The sequence below is a fragment of the Chrysemys picta genome, unplaced genomic scaffold, assembly GCF_011386835.1.
Source record: "Chrysemys picta bellii isolate R12L10 unplaced genomic scaffold, ASM1138683v2 scaf135, whole genome shotgun sequence".
NCBI lineage: Eukaryota > Metazoa > Chordata > Testudines > Emydidae > Chrysemys > Chrysemys picta.
In genome coordinates, this window is record NW_027052842.1 from 28,972 (window position 1) to 47,178 (window position 18,207).

The window sequence follows — 18,207 nt, forward strand, 5'->3', positions numbered from 1 at the left end:
GTTTGGACAGAGACATCCCGTAGGGGAGGATTAATTTAAAGGGGATACTCTATATCCTAATAAAGAGGAGAGGATAGAAGCTGATAAAGTGCAGGTAGGAACTGGAGAGTCAAACAAAAGAGAGTCCCATTCAGTTACATCACATGAAGGCAGACAATTAAATGTGACATTTTATAAGTGCTTGTGTACAAATGCTAGAATTCTAAATACAAAGATGGGTAAACGTGAGTGCCTCATTAAAGGAGGCTATTGATATAAGAGACATCACAGAAACTCAGTAGAATGATGATCAATGAGACACAGTAATACTAGGGTACAAAATATATAGGAATGACAGTACGTTGTGCTGGTGGGGGCGTGACACTATATTTGAAAGAAAGCATAGAGTCAAATATAGTAAACATCTTAAAGGAATCAAACTGTACCACAGAATCTCTAGGGATAGAAATTCCATGCTTGAATAATAAGAATATAGCAGTAGGGATATGCTACTCCCCACCTGACCAGGATAGTGACAATGACTGTGAAATACTGAGGGAGATAAGAAAGGCTATACAACCAGAAAACCCAGTAATAATTGGGAGATTTTAAACTATGCCCTGTTGACTGGGTCCATGTCACTTCAGGAAGAGATGCAGAAAGAAAATTTCTAGACACCGTTAAATGACTGCTTCTTAGAGCAGCTAGCCGTGGAACCCGCAATTCTTGATTTCGTCCTAAGTGGTGCACAGGATCTGGTCCAAGAAGTGAATCTAACTGAACTACTCGGTAATAGTGACCATAATGTAATTAAATTTAATGGCCCAATAGGGGGAAAATACCAGAGAAACCCACCACAGTAGCATTTAGCTTCAAAAAGGGAAGAACACACACACAAAGGAGAAGGCTAGTTAAATGGAAATTAAAAGGAGCCACAAGAGTGACATGCCTGCAAGATGCATGGAAACTATTTACAAACACCGTAATAGAGGCTCCAATGAATTGTACTGTATACCCCAAATTAAAAAAAAAAAAAGAGGACCAAAGAAATGCCACTGTGGCTAAACCATAGCATAAAAGAGGCAAAAAGTCATCCTTTAAAAAATGGAAGTCAAATCCTTCTCAGGAAAATAGAAAGGAGCATAAACTCTGGCAAGTCAGGTGGAAAAGGTAGGTCCAGAAAGAATTTGAAGAGCAACTAGCAAAAGTAACTGGTTAAAAGATTGAAAACTGACCATTTATTCCTACCCTTTGTTTTCTAAGTGGAGAGAGGTAACTAGTGGGGTCCCCCAAGTATCTGTACTGGGACCAATGATGTTCAACATATTCCTAAATGATCTGGAAAAGGGGGTAAACAGTGAGATGGCAAAGTTTCCAGACAATAGACAATTACTCAAGCTAGTTAAGTCCAAAGCTGACTGTGAAGAGTTACAACTAAATCTCACTAAATTGGGTGACTGGGTAACAAAATGGCAGATGAAATTCAATGTTAAGTGCAAAGTAATGCACATTGGAAAGCACAATCCCAACTGTTCATCCAAAATGATGGGATCTAAATTATCTAGTACCACTCAAGAGAGAGATCTTGGAGTTATTGTGGCTAGTTCTTTGAAAACCAGCTGCTCAAGGTGCAGTGGTGTTATAAAAAAAAATATGAGGAACCACTAGGAAAGGGCAAGATAAGACAGAAAATAGCATCATGCCACTTTTTAAATGTACCTCCACATCTTGAATACTGCATGCAGTTCTAAACTAATCTCAAAAAGTACAGAGTAGAATTGGGAAAAGTATAGAGAAGGGCAAGAAAAATTATTAGGGGGGATGGAACAGCTTCCATAGGATGAGAGATTTTTAAAAAACTGGTCCTGTTCTGCTTAGAAAAGAGGTGACGGGGGTGGGTGATAGAAGTCTATGAAATCATGAATTGTATGAAGGAAGTCTTATTTACTCCTTCACATAACACAAGAATCAGGGGTCACTCTATTAAATTAAACAAACAGAAGGAAGTGCTTCTTCACACACACAGTTAACCTGTGGAACTCGTTGCCAGGGGATGTTATGAAGGCCAAAAGTATAACTGGGTTCAAAAAAGAATTAGATCAATCCATGAAGGATAGGTCCTTCACTGGCTATTAACCAAGATAGTCAGGGATGCAACCCCATGCTCTGGGTGTCCTTAAACCTCTGATTGCCAGATGCTGGGACTGGATTGCTTAATAATTACCCTGTTCTGTTCATTCCCTGTGAAACACCTGGCATCGTACACTATCGGAAGACAGGATACTGGGCTAGATGGACCCTGGGTCTGACCCATTATGGCTGTTTGTATGTTCAAAGCAAACACTCGAAGTAAGCAGGATGATAATGTGGAGCTTGGACTCGGATAGTGCATGTGTGCACTTTTTAGGTTTTTTTATGCTTGGGGGTTCCTTCACTATAAACTGATATCTTCTAGTGTCTTTGGTCTGTGGGATGCAACTTTAAATAGCTAGTTAGTTAACATAATAAAGTTTTCTTTGTTTTACATTTCTTCTGGTTTTTAATAACGCAAATTTAATACACATATTAACTTTGTTTACAGTGTAATGGGGACCAGGTCTTTTATAACACAAGCTATACTTTTGCAATTGTATAGATATTCATTTTTATTTAAGGTGCATTACTAATATTTGATACTAAATGTAATACTTAATTGCTAGAACAGATGCTCACAATCTTCTATTAGAATGTGTATTGCTTTCCCTTGCTGAGCACTCTGTTTTAGCAAAAGAGTTAGTAACATAATTTTTACCAAGCATTTTAGAGTTAATTTGCTTGTGATACCAATTCCACTTTCAAGTATTTAGAAACACAAACTTTAACAACAATTACTTCCTTGTAACAGAACATAAAAGAACGTATAAAAATTAAACCAAAATAAATTTTAAATGCAAGTTCATGCAAACACTTTGAGGGTATTAAATTTTTATGACACTTTGTGTTTGGGAGCCAAAGGTGGAAACCTGCTGAAACTGTTTGGTTAGCTTTATGCATAAAATTGTTATTTTAAAACATTTTTGCCATGACATTTTTATAGGGATATTTAAAATTGCAAACAAGTTCATAAAAATCCCAACAAGAAATTGACATTTTAATATTACCTTTACCTTAATGTTGAGATTTCCCCTTACATTTTTTCTTTGAATAAAAAATAAAAATAATAAAAAAAAACCTGATTAATAAAAGAATTCTTTTGGTTTTTAATTGTACATCTATTTCTGCCTCAACAAATAATGCATAGATTTGTAACTGAGACCTTTTTGAACTTTAAAAAAATGGTGGTAATAATACTATGATGCTTATACCCAAAACATAATAGTAAAATAGTGTGGTACCACTTATATTTTTTAAAAAAGGTATAAAATTGACTTTTGTTGCAACAAAATAAAAATAATTAAAAAAAAAAGTGATGTTACACAGCATACATGACAAACTTACAATTAAAAACAAATGGCGCCAGACTTCTTATTTATACCTATATGAAATAAGACAAAAATAAAAAATATTTTAAAAAATAAACATGGTTAACCATTTAAATAAGCAAGTTATTACCTTCATTTTTAATAAAATGAATTCATATTAATATTTGCAAAAAATATTGTATTAATTTAGTAACAAGGCATTTTCCATTATTTTATATTTTATTTTAAAACTCTGTGATAATAAGGAAAGCCCATGTTTCAAATATTAGTTAGTGGTTAGGATTAGAAGCAGAGTGTGCATTTCTGTTGCTTGGCAACCTTATCTTCAAGCAAATTAGGAGTAATTCCATCTATTGCATTCCTGAAGAGTTAAATTTATTTATTTACTGGAGTTTTTTAAAGTAAAATGTTTACCTTGTTTTTTAATTTGTTTGATTGTTGTTTTGTTCTATTTTTAAGCTTTCGGAGGTTTCTGTAAAAACTATAACTTTTAAGGGGGGGGAGGGGATGAAGAGCAACCTAGGAAGGTAGTGAGACCTGAACATTAACTCTATAAAGTTATCTTAAGTACAGGCAGCAGCAGCAAGTTTAGCAAACTGAGAAAGGAGATAAAGGAAAACTTAACTATATGTAAAAATATTTGAGCAAGAAGGTTGCGTTTTTAGCCATGAGCAAGGAGTGTAGCTCCAGGGGTTAAAGCACTTGGGAACCCGCACCCCTAGTTTTTATCCTGGCTTTGAAAGGGAAGTGAGGATTGTTACCTGTTCTTGCAAAACCTCTATTTGTTTCCCCCAGTGTTTGTTGCTTTTGTCCACATGCCAAATGGAGTGCGGGAGTGCTCTTACATGCTCCAGTTAACTGTTTTTGGGCAACGCCATCTGTTAATGCATCTCTTAATTTTGCTAGGGCCACCTTTTTCTATTTCTGTTCCCATTCTTCAGGCACGGGTAGCTCATGCTTGCTGATGACCACAAATATTTATAACAGGACAGCACATCTCTCTTTTTTTTTTTTGGTAGTTTTTTTACAGCTGTTTCCACAAAGTTTTATTCTGTTCCCATGCTTGCTGTCTCTGGACTGCTTGCCACCCTGTTAGGAGAACGGGAGCATTCCAGAGCTCTGTGGCTTCTCCTGCTTTCTTTTAACTCTTTCTTTGTTTTTGTTATTTGCCCTGCCAATTTTGTGGCATGTTGTCTTAACTATAACAGCCATGGTTATAGTTTGCAATATTCTACATTTGAAGGCTAGTCTCTGCCCTAGCCTTACAGATTCCATTCCATGGTCCTTCCCCACGTATGTCTCCAGCACAGCAGATAACCTCAAAATATGTTTTATAATTAAGGAATAGGGGGGTCTTATCTGCATAACTTCAGAAAAATAGCAGACAGAAAACCTTTTCTGAGATGAGTACATTCTACAAATAATGACGCATATTTTGATGTAATACATGGTACAAACAAACTCATAATGTTGTGTGACTACAGACTTTTGTTTTAACCAAAGGCAAAACAACACAGGCATATGTATAAAATATATCATTGGGGGCTAAATATTTCCCAATCATTCCAAACCAGTGTTATTTTGAGTATGTAGTTCCATCACCCTGGTGATGAACACTAGATAGGTGCCTAATGTGGTAGAAATAACTTTTTTCTAGCTGATGGGTTACCCCTTAGCGCTCACCCAAGGGCCAAGCTAGTAGACTACTTGGGCAAGCCACATCACCGCTCTGTGCCTCAGTTTCCCAGCTGTCAAGTGGGGATGATGATACTGAAAGCACTAGGGCCTGAATCCACAAAAGGGTCTGAGGCATCACAATGTTTAACATTTAGACACCTAGAAAATCACAGGAACAACCCTGCGGTAGGGGCCTTCACAGTGAATGGGGTGAGACAGGCGCCTTTGACAACAATTCACAAAGCCAGCAAGGTAGGTGGGGAGTCAATGGAAGAGGCCAGCAAGAGGGATGTGCTAAGTTCCACCAGGCCCCTCTCTGAGTTCAGCCCCCAATTTTGGGCTGGTAGAAAGCACCTATTGTTGGTAGCAATCCACAAACCAGGAGCAGACAGGGGTTTGGCTGCCTAAGTCACAAGCAGGGCCCAATCCAGTGAGTGTACTCAGAAGCTGCCTAACTCCACAAAAGAGCAGGGACAAAGGGGGTTCAAGTCCCTCCTCTGCCAGATGAGTAGGAATTTGAACAGGCCTCTGCCACCTCTCAGGTGAGTGCCCCAAGCAGAATCATTCTAACTTTCTCTGCCCTTGTTAATTATTCAATTATTTAATTAAAGTGAAACAATGTCAATAGGAGAGATTGAGAGAGACTACATGAGAATATCTCATTCTCAGGGCCCTGACCTGAGAGGTAGCAGATCCCTGCTCAAATCCCTTCTCCTTATCTGGCAGAGGGGAGACTTGAACCAGTGGTCTCCTCCCAGCACTCTAACCACAGGGCTACAGTTGACAAGAGAAGGCCTCCCCCCACCCTGGCTGTCCTGTGGAGCTAGGCAGTCTCTGAGCATGCTCACTGGTCCTACCCATGACTCAGGGGAACACCAGGCTGTGGCTCACTCACTCTGGGGTGTAGGTGGGAGACAGGTGCCTAGACACCTGAAGTGAGGCAACGGCATGCATGTAGAGAGGCAGAAACCCAGCACCTACTGCAGAACCTGAGGTGCCTGCAGGGTTAGATAGCAGCTGAACAGGAGATTTGAGGGTCACAGCTGAGCCTAAAAACAGGACTTAGGAGCCTAGGGAGCTTTGTGGCTCCTACACTAGGGATTTTATTATCTGCCTGGCGCTGGTCTCAGTGAAGGGCAGCGGCCCCATTTCTGATGCCACAGGCAAGAGTCAAACAGTCAGAACTTTACTCAGCACGTGATTCAGTGTTTAATGCTCAGTTTTTACAGAAAGACCAGGCAAAAAGACGCTGCGTGTCTGCAGAAACAGTAAAGTGCCTGCAAACAGGGAAGCACAGGACTGTTAGAGTTGTAGGACACGCAGTAAAAGGAACCGATTCTGCCATTATCAAGGCTCAAAGCCCAGCACCACTCCCCTGAAAGGGACAGGATTCTATTCAGGATGTCCACTTGTGGGTTAAGCCAGTACACCACCAGCTCTGTGATTCCCCACCCCCCAGCATTACTAAGGCCATGGCCCACCGTCAGGCATTTACACTCAGAATCAGCGCTGACTTGAGCCCAGATGCTTCTGATCTCTGTCCTGACACCGACCCTTGGCGCACACTGAGAAGGGGCAACTCCTTACTATCCCACTGGGTAGCCACAGTGCTGGAATCGACGTGTCCATGATTTGAGAAGCTAGTGAATCGCCCAGAGCACGGTGATTTCTGTCTGGTTCCGGGACAGGGGCTGGGCTGCCAGTAGCAGTAGCCCTCTTACTGCCTCAAGATCAAGAGGACAGAGCGCACTTGGAATGGCATAAAGGAAAGCTTCAGGCCATGCTCCTCCAGCGGCAGATCGCTGCTCGGGTCTGGCCGTTCCAGGAGGTCACAGCTGGGGAAGGAAGAGAAAGAGAGAATGAAGCTGAAGCCCCAGAATACAAGGTCTCACAGCGGCTTCTCCCTTCCCCCATCTACTTACCTGATTGCTTCCTTCACAGGAAGGGAGGTCTGGAGCCACGTGACCACAGTGCTGCCATGTGACTCATACAGCCTGACCACCAGCCCGTCCAGCCTGTCCTCAGCCTTCATGGACAGAGAGAAACATTATTCTCAGGATCAGCCAGATGACTGATGATACCTGATCTCCAAATGCTTTACAAAGGGGGAGGGGGGGGCAGTATCATTACCCCATATTAGAGACATGGAAACTGAGGCACCAAGAGGGGAAGGGACACACACTGAGTAGGCCTGTGCCAGAGCTGGGTCTAGAAGCCAGGTTAGCTGAGTCCCAGTCCAGTGCTCTAGCCACTAGCATATGCTGCCTAGACGGCACGGTGCCTCCTCCCAATCATCAATGTGCAAGAGCAGCTTTGGTTCACCATTTCGACTAGAGGATAGCCAGCAGGAAGAGGTCAAACTCTGAACCTGGCTGGGTCGCCCCGTTTAGAACAGACGGACCCTGAGTTCTGTAAGTCCCTGCAGGAGGCTGTAATGAGGAGTAATGCTTTGCAATTCTCTTCCAGAGCCCTCAGAGTGCTGACGCAGGCAGGAATTGTTCAGCCCATCTGGGCAACGGAGATACCAAGGCCTGAATTTCCAGAAGTGGCCACTGAGTTTAGGTGCCTGCACTGTGAATGTTCACATTGGGCCTGATCTCCTGAGGAGCTCAGCCCCGTCCCCACCCAGCAAAGTATGCTGGATGTGTGGGCACTCAGCAACTCTGAGCATCAGGCCCAAGGCACTGTAAGCTGGGGGCCTAAAAATGGAAGAGAAGCTGCCACTGCTATGGGTGCAAGATTTTGGCTAGTGTGATTCTCCCAAGTCCAAACAGTGAGCCAGGCTGCCTGACTCCCAGACTCCTGCTATAACCACTAGCCCACACTGCTTGCCCTGTCAGTGTAGGAAATTCCTGCTCAGCTCAGCTGAATGTCAAAGATCTGGGAGGTGTGGGCAGATGAAGGATGAATGGAAAGGTCCAATCACTGGACTAGGACTGAGAGCTGTAGCTAACTCTCCTGCAAGGCACTTGGCTTCTGTCAATCCAAAGTGCTGTAACAATGCACAATGCTAATACAAGAGCTGCCAGTGCTGTGTGTCTGCAGATACCGCAGCTGGTGCCTTTCAACACACCGCTGCCCCCCTTGTCTCTCTTTGGGGCACGTGCCTGTTTGACGGTTTCTAGCACAACAGCTGGTGAATGCACAGAGAAGGCACTCCAGGCTGGACACTGCGCTGACACAGCTGGCACGGTGTGCAGAGGGAAGTTCAAGTTGTAAGCATAATGGATCACACCCGCCTCCTGGAAGGAACCTGCACAGAGAATACAACAGCAGCTGTCAGGAGTTAAGCGCTCAGCACAGTTAGAAACAGCAGCAGCGCCATCCCCTGTGAGACGGGAGCAGGCACTGTGCCGCGGTCCCACACGGGAGAGAGCTATTTTCTTTGCCCACATGCTCCCCTCAGGAATTGGCAGGCTCCTTGGGGGCATATCAGTGCTGTGCTGCTCAGCCCCCGAAACTCACCCCTGTGAGGCATCACGGCATAGGTGAACTCATGGGGTCCAATATCTGCAGTGGCATCTGGTGACTTTGGCGCTCTCAGCCTGGAGGAGAGGGATGAATTAAGGGGGTGGAGCCTCTTCCACTGGCAGTGCCTAGAACCAGCCCCACTTCCTTTAAACACTAGTGCACATGCACTACCGGTGTCAAACCACCCTGCTGTTCCATCACGCAGCAGGGACCCCTGCAAACTGCACCACAGTCAGGCTCCATGGCCGTGCCCCATTGGGGGAGGAGCTCCTGCCACAAGACTGCGAACGCCCGCTGCACTCACACGCCAGAGGCCTAGGGTCTGTCTTGACTTGTCACCAAACACTGACCCAACACTTGGATCAAAGTATTCAAGAAACTGATCCCATCATAGAGAGCAAGGTGCTGCAAGCTCAGTAACTAGATCAGTGACAGCCAATCCTTAGTGGCATGAATTCCTGACCACTGCAGGAAAGGGTTAAAACCTTATCATGTCCGTACTTGACGGGACGGGGCAGAGAGCGGATCCCGTTATAAATGGGACACATTCTAAAGCACAATATGCACTAGAGTTTCCATTTCCAGTCCAATCCCGCTGCTATATACAGGGTGCAGAGCACAGCGTTTGCAAAGTTAAACGATAGTGCACATGGGACTGCAGCATCCCCAGCGAGCAGAATTGTAAACCCAAGGCATCCATTGCCCAGCCCCGCCCCCCACCCACTCACAGCGAGAGGCTCATCACGTTCTTGTGCACCGACGCGCCGTATTTGCAGTCGTTCAGCAATGCCACCCCGAAGCCGTGCTCAGACAGGTCCATCCACTTGTGACTCCACACCTTGGGGAAACAACTGGCCTGGCATTAGGGGGCTGTCACCCGGGATGGTTATTTGTGGAGCAAGGTGGGTGCCACGCAATCTGTCTTACTGACCAAGAACACAAAGGGTGGCTGGGGGAGGCAGACGATGGCCCCTTGGGCTCTGCAGAGGGCCAATCCCTGTGAACAGCCTAGATCACCAATCAGGAGCATAACTGGAAAGCTAGTCCCCATGAAGGAAAGGCAGATCGGGTTCCTTCATCAAACTGACCGGCAGCTGCAGTGAGGCTAGGATGCAAATTCCCTAGCTCTGGGGAACTGCATGACCCACTAACACTGAAATGCAACTTCGTCTGCCCCAGGCTGGCTCCGCACAACAGCAAACCACAGGCCATTCCGAGACAGTTGAGCGTCCATCTGGATCCCCCGGAGGGAGCTTGTGATTGGGCAGTGGGAGGCCGGTACTGTGCTATGTCAGTGTACAAAGCCATATCTGTGCCCTGGCTGGGAAGGATTTGAATAGCGACACTGACTCAGCAACCCAAGATTTTGTTCTCACTGAGGTCCCTGCTTAAAGCTCTACTCTCTTGGGATATGGGGACTCTGCTCCTGCTGGGTTCACCTCCCCGCAGGAGACAGCCTATCCCTGCAGCAGTTCAGCGAGCAGCTGTGGTCCGAGGCGAGCTGTTCTCAGAGGGCACGCGGGGTGGGGAAAGAAGGGACGGTGTCTATCTATCAGGGCTATTTCTACCTAGAGAGCTGGGGCAGTGGCAGGGCCCAGCCTGCTGCCCTCCTACCTCGAACCGAGCCCAGTCCCAAGACGTGTTCCAGTGCGTCGGCCTCTGCAGGTGCCCAAACTGAATCTCATACGTTGCATTCATGCTCCGAACCTGCAATGGGAACTCCACCTTCAGGAATCGGTGAGCCTCATTCCAGTCAACCTAGAGCAAACGGGGCGGCCAAAAGGAGGCTCAGGTCATTGTGGGGGAGACGGGAAAGATGGCATCATCTTCACCACAGTGGCTCCCCTGTTCTAGCTTCCTCAGGAACTTCCCATTGTCTAGTTAACCCCACCCAACAGGGACCTGGTTCCCTGGTAAAGTATCGAGCAAGGGCTAAAACTGGCCCTGGGACTGTATTCTATTGTCTCTGAACGTGGGAAAACATGATCACATCAATCCATCCCAGTGGCTTTAAACAATCCCAAAGCTCTTCCGAAGTGCTTCGTTATATGCCACATGCGGCTCTTTTACAGTTAAAATGCAGCTCACTGAGCCCCTCGAGACCTCCTCATTTTCCCCCTACCAGACTGGGGAGGAGAAGTGGGGCGAGGCTCAGGGCTTCTCCCAGAGACGACTGGCACTTGCTGAGTGTGGGGGACAAAATTAAAACATTCGCCCCTCCAACAGCTTGAGTGATGCCCTCCCAGGCACACATACCCCTTACCCTCAGTGGCCCCTGCCTGCAGCTCCCAGGTGTTAGCTCCTTGTGGAGAGACAGCGGCAAATGGTTGGGAGCTGCAGCAAGGGGCCGCTGCTTTAGCTCCATGGGGAGAGGCAGCAGCAAAACACTGTCTGTCTCTGCAGCTCCCAGCTGTGTGCCGCTGTCTCTCCCCATGGCCGCAGCTGCTGTGCAGGGAAGCGGCCTGGCAGCACCATGTGACTGAGTGGGGCTAGCAAACCCTGGCAAATATTTGGAGGGGCATGTAACCCCACGTGCCCCCCCAATGTTGCCTCCTGTTTCTGCCCAGCAGGGTGGGGGGTCTTGGGGTTCCAGTCCCTTGGGGCATGCCTGCCAGGGTGCAGGGCTTCAGCAGGGGTGGAGCTGAAGCCCCAAGCCCCAGGAGGCATGCCCTGCTCTCAAACTTCTGAAGATTGTCGTATGCAGCTCAGACTCTCGGTAAGTTTGGCAGTATATGCAGTAAAGGCTAGATGGGAATAGGGGCATCCAGGAGAGGCAGCAGAGGTGATGAGTGTTGCCTCCAGTGAGGAGACGCGCCTGTCTTTGGTTACGAATGTTCACTATCTTGGCTGCTTCTTGACTCTCCTCCAGTTCTGGTCTTGGCTTGCCTAGGATGCAACCTTTCCTTGGACCTCGCCCCAGTCATCCACCTTTGCCACCTCTATGCTCCATTCCTACAACACACACATCCTTCTGGGATTCTCTCCTCCCCCCACAGCAGGCTATATAAGGCGGGCGTGGCCTGCACAAGCCTTTCCAAACCTGGGTCAGGAATCGAAGATAAGGACACATGGCATCCAGGATGACTTCTTGGGTGATGACACTCCGCTCACTGATCTGCAGAGAGAATTTCACACTTCCTCGCAGGCCCCCAGCCAGGACAATCTCCAGAGGCTTCAGAAGGGTTGTGATTGGCTTCCTAAAACAGATGTCAAGCATAAGGGTTAAGATTCAGGGGGTGACAGCTCTGTGTTCAAAAGGTTAACGTAAGGCTCCTACACTCGGAAGACAAGAGGGGAGCAGGGATACTCCCCCCCACCTGAGGCTGCATTTTTCTCACCAGAGGAATTCTTAGAACCCCTCCCAGGCGCTGTGTAATCTTACACTATTCTACGCTACTCCCCTGGACACGAAGAGCTGGAAAGAACAAGCACATAGTTTTCCATTGCAGAAGTTTTGTCCTCTCTCTGGGAAGTTGGTTCTTTGCTACAATCCCAAGAGGCAGAGAGCTTTGCAGAGTCCTAAAAAAGTACCAGTACCCACAATGCACTGCTCACTTACCTGGTTTCCAGGTGATAATCCATCACGTCCCAAGCATCCCAGTACAAGGGAACATCATCAAATATCACAAACTGGTTAGCGCAGTGACCATCCTGGACTGACTCTCTGAAACAAAGCAGGGAGGCAGAGGATCAGCAAGGGAACAAGAAGCTGCAGTGGATGACATAAGAATTCTGTGACCTGAAACAACATTCCAACAGCCTGGAAACAGACACCTGCCACTTTAGCTTCTCTGGGAGGAGACTAGGTAGGAGAAATGAACCAGCCTTTCATTTGGCCGACTGATGTTCAAGCCCCACAGGCGGGCTTAGTTATGATGAAACTGAGGAGGAGAGGAGGCCTCAAATTAGTCCCCACTGGGTTTCACACCCCAGTCTGTCCAGGCAAGATGGAATCATTGGAGATGATTTCAGTGAGAGCAGATCCATATTCTACGAACGTTAAGTAAAACCAATGTAGACCGTCAGCTCTTTGGAGCAGGGTCAATTTGCTCCTGTATTTGCCCAGTGCCTGGCACAACGAGCCCCAGTCTGGATTGGCCCTCAGGCATGGCTGCAATAAACACGATGAATAATCGTCATACCTCCCCGAGTGCACTAAGCGAAGCGACATCACGCGCCCCATGGAGTCCAGGTGAGCCGCGATAACCCCATTCTCCATGGTCACAGAGCCATCTGCCTGGTGAGAAAGAAGAAAGAATCAGAAGAGAGCACAGGCTCCACACCAGCCAAAGAGTGAGTGTGTGTGTGTGCAATGCTACAAGTTACTGAAAACGGTGTTGCAAATCCAGTTTAGGAGCTTGGCCCATGGAGCTTTCTGATGTGCAAGCGAAGAATCCAACAGGGCGGCTCACCTGTTTTGTCACCGTCACGGGATGAGGGGGTGTTAATGAATCCTCCATGGCAGAGCAGCCCATGCTAGGCACCTTCACCAGGGCTGAAAGGAAGAGAGGCAGAGCGGTTCACTCAAACGCTTTTCCCTTTAGGAGATGTCTTCTCTCTCACTGTGTGCCATTGGGCCCCCTCTTCGCTAAGAAATACCTCCCCCCTGCTCTGATGTCCAGGAGCTTCCCATGTGAAAATAATTTTCCATGTGATGCTGAGGGAGATGGAGCCTATTTCTAGAGATCATGGATAAGCCAATGTCTGTCTCAGCTGTGCGAGAGGCAATGGCTCTGTATCCTCCATGTGACTGGAATTAGACAGCCATCACTTTGTTGGTCTATTTTTCCTGGTCCACCTCCCCTGCTCTGCTCCTGTCCCCCGCACCAGAAGATTTAGGGTGCATCTGTGCTTTCTGGGGGATGATCTGCAAGTCTTTAGATAGGCAGGACAATGGCACCGAAGGTCTTTGCTCCAGTCCTGGAGATGACTTCAGTCCGTTCCCAGGGAAAAGTGTTCAGAACAAGGAGGCTTTCTGCTGTCTCGGGACCAGTCGGCAAAAGTTCTCCAAACAAGGACCAAACAGCATCTTTAATGAGGAGACCACCCATGCTACGGATTTCTGGGCAAAGAAAAGGCATTTCAGTTCAGAGCAGACTATTATTAATTATAGAGCACCCCAAAGTTGGCTAGGCCCTTTAGAGACATACAAAAAAGACAACGGAGTGAGAGAAAGGATGTAGTACACACTGGCCTCAGAATTGCTTGTCCATTTGCCCCATCATGCCTAATCTTACTAAGCAAGTTCTCTTTACTCTTAACCCTAATTCCCCCAACTCCCTTCCATTCAACTGGTGTGTTTAACTCTGGGCTGCATTTTTTCCAGTTAAACTCTGGATTCCCTCCTTGCACCATCCTAACATTCCTCTGTCTTCCATGCAAATTCAGACTGGCCATAAAACATACAATTTTTTAACAGTGAGGGTAATTACCCCTTGGAACAACCTACAAGGGTCGTGGTGGATTCTCCATCATTGGCAATTTTTAAATCAAAGCTGGATTTTTTTTCTAAAATATCTGTTCTAGGAATTATTCTGGGGAAGTTCTCTGGCCTGTGTCATACGGGAGGTCAGCGAATTCTTTCCCAAGTGTCTGGCTGATGGGTCTCACCCACTTGCTCAGGGTCTAACTGATCTCCACATTTGGGGTCAGGAAGGAATTTTCCCTACAGGTAAGACTGGCAGAAACCCAGGGGGGGGGGGGGAGGGGGGTAGTTGCCTTTTCTGCAGCATGGGGCATAGATCACTTGCTGAACTAGTGTAAATGGTGGATTCTCTGTAACCTGAAGTCTTTAAATCATGATTTGAGGACTTCAGTAACTCAGCCAGAGGTTAGAGGCCTACTACAGGAGGGGGTAGGTGAGGTTCTGTGGCCTGAAATGTGCAGGTCAGACTAGATGATCATGATGGTCCCTTCTGGTCTTAAAGTCTACAAGTCAGTGAGATGATCACAATGGTTCCGAATAGCCTTGGAATTGATGCATCTCTGCAGCCATTCCTAGCAACCTCCCAACAATCCTCCCCATCCCCACTGCTCAAACCAACCCTTCACATGCACAGTCTCTTCCAGTGTCACAGGACTCCTGGGGCCACGGAGTCTCCACCTGCAGGGAGGGGGGGGGGGTCCTCTGCTTGCCAGACTCTGACTGTGTAACCAGATACAGTTGGGGCTTGTTTTCTCTGGGTATTGACAAATGGCATAATGCAGACTGGCTGAGTGCAGTGGGGCCACGGCCCAGGGCACTATGGGCATCCTTCCTCCTACCAGCCTCAGTGGAAGCAGGATGCGCAGGGCAGGAAAACAGATTGGGTCCCATTAGTTATTACCAACACCAAGAGCACAACCTATTAATGTGGAGTCCCCGATGCCTGTAGGGCTTGTAACAAAACCAAACCACAACCAAACATTCACCAAACCAGGCAAGGAGTCAGATCAGAAAGCAGGAACACCACCTTTCAAAGCCCACCTGACAGAGGGTGTTACAATGAACCCAACCCACTTGACAGGAAAAGCCTCTTAGCACAAATCACTCCTCACCTGCCTAGTATCTCATGGCATCCTCCACAACTAGCTGGATACAACTGCCTGGCAACACGTCGTGGAACTGATTCAGGAGCAGCAGCCTGAGCACGGGGGACCGAGGCAAGAACCAGAAGAGAGCTATGGATTAGTATCACTATGAATGAACTATGCCATCCTCATTCTAGAGGACAAAGCCCTTTGTATCTTGCTGCCGGCTGATGGGGACTGCAATAGCCAGGCAGTTCTCACATGCACATGGTAACTGTGGCCTTCTGGCTTCAGGTCACCACTTTCACTCCATCCATCAAAAATGTGAGTTCTGATGGACCCTGCTCTGCTGCTCTTGGAGACAAGAGAGAGTGCAGCCAGCTCACAGACCCTGAACTCTCTTAGCAGTCACCCAAGCCAGGCATTCCTAGCCTTTTTCTGGGAGGATTCCCTGGGCACAGGTTTGGGAATTCACAGAAACAAATATACTTGTTCCTTCAATTCCCTGCCTTTGCAGCAACCTTGGGCATTGGTGGCATCTCAGTGTCTCCTGGTCTCTGCCTGTGGCACACAATAGTTCAGCCTCCTGAGGACCAGAGGGGTATTTCTAATAGCCTGTGATATACAGGCAACTATGACATACTTGTCCATAAAATGAATTCTTCTAAATCAGTCTGTTGAGAGACTGTCTGGGGTTTGGTCTAAGCTATAAATGAATGAGGCTATTTTTTGGTTTGCTACTTAATATATTGTTTGTTACTATCTCATCTAATGAAAACACTGTGTCCACTTGTTTTTTATATACCTGAATGTGCTTAACGCTAGAGCCCGGCAAATCTGCGGTTATCCACTTATATCTGCAGATAGCTGCATCCGCGGAGGCGGTTGTATTGTTTACCATCTTTGCAGATCGCGGATTGGATGCTGATCCAAATTTTTGTATGTGCGCAAAGCTCTACCAGTGAGGTAGGGTGCAGATGCATATAAAAGGGGGAGTGCGGATCGCAGGTCAGATACAAGTTAATTATCACAGATGCAGATCCAAATTTCTGTATCAGCGGAGGGCTCCGATTATCACTGCAGCTTTATCCAATCAATGGTGGCACTCGGACGAACTACTTTACCTCCAGAGATGCTGCAGTTTGATGGAAGGATACTGGAAAGTATTTTTCTGGGTCAGAGCAAAACTACTCAGTACTTCAGCATCATGGAGTATCCGCTCGCACTCCCGATTCCCTTTCTTTATCTGATCCCAAAGTAGGAGAAAACAGGTTTATAGGAAGAGCTATATCAGAGGAGATTTTTGCCATCTGTAGCAAAACATTATATCAGACATTAGGATGTAGACAGTATCTATTACTAGGGGTAGGGATAGCTCAGTGGTTTGAGCATTGGCCTGCTAAACCCAGGCTTGCAAGTTCAATCCTTGAGGGGGCCAGTTAGGGAACTGGGGTAAAAATCTGTCTGGGGATCAGTCCTGCTTTGAGCAGGGGGTTAGACTAGATGACCTCCTGAAGTCCCTTCCAACCCTATGATTCTATTATGTATTCACAAATAGCAATGAGATTCTCTTTTCCCTGAGGGTACCTTCTCCAGAGCCCCTCCCACTGTAACAGCAGAGATTACAGTCGCTCAGAAATTAGCTAGCTGTTCTGAAAGATGGTACTTCCCACAATGCTCTGTTAATCGATAGCAGCACGCAATGCTGCCGTGTCAGTTTTGGAAACAAGGGGTTTGGGTGGCAGCCTCTCTGTACCATGTTTACAGAGGTCAGGCAGAGAGAGACACTCAGCTGAGGGCTGAATGCCCCTTCCTACTATGGGGAAAACCCCCAGTGGCTCAGCAATCAACCCGAGATCCAATGAGCAGCTTTTGCTCATCTCTGGCTCAAACAAGAGCATCCCTCTTGTTTTCAAACGCAGTTCAAAGAGACCCTGTCAAATAGTTTAAAGCTGAGACGTAAGGCCTGTAAAGAAGAAAACCTGAATTAACCAAAAGCAGTGCTAAAAACCCCAACCCACCAATGCTGTACCAGTGCATGAGACCTAGAAAGCAGACCGACTAGAAACAGGGTGTGTCTATGCTGGAACAAGGCTAGCAGAAATGGCATTCAAAACGGACCATCTGCAAGAGTCTTGTCTACACTAGGGCACAAGCTGATGGGAGTTTTCTGTAAATTTTCCTGGTGCAGTCAGAGCACCAATCATTGTAGCACGTAGGGCTCTGTCCTGATAACTTCTATTGGACTAACTGTGAAAATGACATGGGCTCGCAGCTTTAGAGAATCACAAGGTCTTTGTCAGGTCCTACTATGGCATTAAATTGCACCAATGACGGCACACCAAGGAGATGGATTCAGAGTGGAAGTCTCCCCTACTGGTCAGAGTTAACCTGATCTAGATAGTTTCCACCCACTGCCTTATCTCCCCTCCCATCCCGGGCATGGTAACCTGGGTCTGGGTGGTATAAGTGCCGTTGTGTAGCTCCAGGAACAGTTCTCCTATCCAGGTGAACAGCTGGGTCTTCTCCTTCTCCAGCATAGAGAAAAACCGGTCAGGTGTGGACATCTGAACCCTATGGGGGAGAAAGGCAGATAGTGACAATACAGGCTCAGCAGCTGCTGCCCACTGCAGAGGGAACGAGGAGCCCTGTGGTTCCTTCCCTAGCACAAGTCGATGGATTGCAAGTGGGAAAGCAACAGCCCCAGTTGTGAATCATCAGCTCCCTCCAGCCCCACTCTCCAGAATGGTAGGACCAAAGGGGTTAGCAAAAAGCTCTCAAGAGTCGGCAGTCAGCACCGAGCTCTGAAGGACACACGAGGAGAGAGGGTAGAGCCTCCCCAGACCTGGGTAGCCCATCTGTATCACTCATTCTCTTCAGCCTGTCCAGCATCTTCTGGGTCGGGCCACCTCCTCCATCTCCAAACCCAAAGAGAGCGGCGCTGTGGTTCACACGGCCTTTGTCTCTATTGTTGTTCATGGTTTTCAGCATCTAGAGAAGATTACATATACACATGACAAGTAGTGTCAGGCCCCCTCATAGTCAAGCCAAGGAGAGCCCTGCAGGCGTAAAGATCAGGCACTAGCTTGTTGTCCTCTTCTCACCATGT

The 18,207-nt window shown here is 47.1% G+C and overlaps 1 protein-coding gene and 1 pseudogene across 3 annotated transcripts in view; one reads left to right on the forward strand and one right to left on the reverse strand.

Moving 5' to 3' along the window:
* Window positions 1-18,207, forward strand: part of LOC101940013 (endonuclease 8-like 1) — a 43,256-nt gene that overhangs the window by 21,699 nt on the left and 3,350 nt on the right. The gene's annotated exons all lie outside the window — the stretch shown is intronic.
* Window positions 6,303-18,207, reverse strand: part of LOC101935457 (alpha-mannosidase 2C1-like) — a 29,332-nt pseudogene continuing 17,427 nt past the window's right edge.